This window comes from Akebia trifoliata, chromosome 16 (assembly GCF_017979445.1).
Source record: "Akebia trifoliata isolate Shusen 1 chromosome 16, ASM1797944v1, whole genome shotgun sequence".
In the NCBI taxonomy this organism is placed as follows: Eukaryota; Viridiplantae; Streptophyta; class Magnoliopsida; order Ranunculales; family Lardizabalaceae; genus Akebia; species Akebia trifoliata.
Genome location: NC_141390.1, coordinates 13,988,650 through 13,992,162, shown reverse-complemented (window position 1 = coordinate 13,992,162; position 3,513 = coordinate 13,988,650).

Sequence of the window (3,513 nt, the reverse complement as noted above, 5' to 3'; positions counted from 1 at the left end):
ACGACTTAAAAACACGGGGTGTTACATGCCTCAACAGACAACTCAGCCATATACTTATAATGAGAAAACTTCTCCCATAGAGATTGAAGAAATCCAAAATAATCAGTTACGCTCTGAGTCTCCTAGGTAATTTGGACAATTTCTTAATAATGCTCATAAATCCCCGAATCATTCCTAACACGTGCATATGTCTAAGTGAAAGCTGACCACAAAGATGAGACTATCTCATGATACATAAACATAGTATATATACGCTGCTCCATGGAATTAAATAATCATCCAAGAATAGTACAATTGTCGATCTTCCACTGTTTAAAATTGGAATCAGTAGTAGGAGGCTTGCTAATAATGCTAAAAAATCATCTAGATTTACCTCTACTTCCCAAATAGAGTCTCACATACCGAGATCAAGACTTAAAATTTTGACCATCCAATAAGGCATTAATAATACGTTAGGCTAAGAAATTTTTTCCAAGAATAGTATTTGATTCCTTTTTCGCTTAGTCCAACATCATACCTCACAAAAAAAAATGGAATAAAACCAATAGAGCAATAATCAAATAGAAGACAATAATTTGATTAAATAATAATGTAGGATCAAATTAACATTCTAAGAATCAAATAGAAGATGACAACTTGATTAAATAACTGTGTAGGATCAAATCAACATACACTTAGAGTAAGAGAATCAATAGAGAATGTAGAAAATAGAAGAAAACCCATCAAGAAGGTCTAATACATCAATAGATCACCAGAAATTTGGAGTAAAGGGGAAAATTAGGCAAAAAACTGAACCCACAATAGCCACGAATCAGAAACAATTAGGTTTCTGCCACTAAATCGAATGTCCAAGCCGAGATATGAAGCTTTGGCTTGAAGAGAGATCTCTCGCAACTCCAATGCAGTGTGCAATCATTAAAGAGGCAAAAAAATGTCTTACAAACCAGAAATAACACTTATCGCATCATGCGCAAGGGAGATCATGAATCCAAAAGTAAAAAAAATAAAACTCCCAAAGAGGGAGGCCCGCCAACGAAGCTCCCTCTAGGGTTTTAGATTTCAAAGGTCTAAAGAGATGAAAGGTAGGAGAAGAGAGGAGGGTGACTACAGTGATTCCTCAATGGCCCAAAAATACAAAAGAAAACCCAAGGGGGGCTGTCGCTAGGTTCTCTAAGGCTCTAATACCAAGAAGAATTATTAAAGATGAATCGTCAAGTCTTAATGAGAGTTTGCCAAGATATTTATACTAATAAAATGTGAATGGACATAAATACCCCATAAAGAAGAATTGAAAAATAAAAAATAAAAACATATTCCCAATAGAATTGAAGTTGGCAGCAGTAGGGTTCAGGTTGAAGACGCCTAAAACATTGCGAAATTGCTACATCTCTTGACCCCCCTGAGTGAAATTGAACATATATGGTGCGAGTAAAAATAATCCTAGTCTGGTGAGTGGGGATTGCATTCTAAGAGGAAGTAATGGTGAGTTCATCTCAGCTGTTTGTTGGACAATGGCAGAAGCTTCGAACAATATGGCCAAATGCTTGGCTCTTAAAGAGTCACTCCACGTAAGCATAGAATTGGATTCTTTGCTCATAGTAAATGGTCTTAAAGGAAATTCTCTTCCTTGGAGGCTAGAGCCAATCTTTCTTTTGATTCAACAATCCTTGGCATATCTTTCTTGGGAAGTGAGACACGTTTGGAGGGAAAGTAATCCAACCTTGAAGATCTGTCATTGCTAGTAAAAAATGCTACACGGGTGATCAGTTGGGTTTGCCTTGTAAAATAGGGACTTCGACCTTCCCTCCCCCCACTTTGTTCATTTGCTCTCATTTCAATATATTCTTTGATCTCTTAACAAAACAAAAAAATGTTAGATATGATCCTGAAAGCTTCAAGTCCTAATCTAGGGATTGTTCGAAAATCTTGATAACGAAAAAAAAATTGAATGAAGCTTCATCCACCATCTTAGATTCGATAGGAACCTATTGAATCTATTTAAAAGGATTCAGCAGGTTCTTATAGTGTCCTAATCAGCAGGTTTCTACTGAATCTATTCAGGTGGATTCGATAGGATCTCAACGAGTTGCAATGAAAGTTTTCAATAACTTTCTACCAACCTCAAAGTGGATCTACTATTCCTTTGTTTAGGTGGGTGTGATGAGTAATTTAGAAAATAATGTTTTAAGTGGGTGAAACAAGCAAAATGGTGTGTGTAAATAGTTCAGCCCAAAATAAAAACAGTGAAGACTTCAAAGCTCAGTTCAATCCTCGAGTAAGAAAGAAGAAGAGAAGATTAAAGAAAAACGTCACATAACCTAAAACACCATTGGCTTAAAGAGAGTTTGAATCTCCGATAATATAAGCCGAGTTTTCAGATCCAAGTCTTCCTTTGTTTTGAGGTTTTAGAATATGCATTAATCAAGCTCATCTTGGTCCATTGTAAACTTAGATCATCTAATCATTTTTTATTAAAATCCATTTGGTTTCCTATCTAACCAAATTGATCATCGTCTAGTCTAAGTAAGTCTAATCGAGGCTTATTTGAGTCAAGATACACACTCCTCCTTCCCTTTAATAGATATTCAATTACCTCTAATGAACACAATTATGTCATTTTCAACTATCCATCAACAATTTTAAGTAATGGATCAACGGGTGTTGTTATTAACTGTAACTAATGATACCTTATTGGAAAAAATAAAAATAAGAGAATTTGAAAGAGGGCGAAACAGGATGAAGAAAGAAGAAGTTCGGATTCTTCCTATCCTTCCTTGGATGTCAAAAGAAAAGGAGTTGGGAGTGGCCATTTGACTTGATTGAGGTGAAAGTGCAGGTAATCATAATCTTATTATCTGGCTGGCTGGCTGGCTGGCTGGCTGGCATGGTGTGTGATGGAGGACCAGGAAAAACTACCTTGCTTACTGAAAAGCTACATCTATACCATATTTAGACTAGTGCCCCAAGAATTACTTGTAATTCCTTTCACCTCACAACTTGGTTAATCTTATTGTGTGGTCCGAGTCCAGACCATGCAGTTTTCTACGCAGGCAAAGGAGGGTGGTTACTAAGAATTTGCTTCACCAGTTGGTATAATACCTCCTCCCTATTTTACTTGGAACATGGAATGGAAATTTTGATTAGAGGTTGAATTGATCATCAAACGAAGATTTAGGAAAACTGGCAAAAAAAAAAAAAAAAATTTCCACACAAGAGAAGCAAATCAAGCACTTCCCATAAAAATTCTCCTAATAAATGACTGCGGCGTTCATGTACCAAATCAACTGCTGGCTTTCTATCCCCCCTCCCCCTACTAAAATAAAATAATAATAAAGGAATCCCCAAAGGAAAGGTAATTTTTCTCATTAGAACAATTCTCACTATCGCAATCACCCTCACCCTCAAAACTGAAAAATAAGCCTCTTTTTGTTCCAAGGATAATCAAACATCAGAAAACATTCCTTGAGAAAACTCATTTTCTCAAGAGCATTTTCTTTTCAAGAAAAGAGAAGA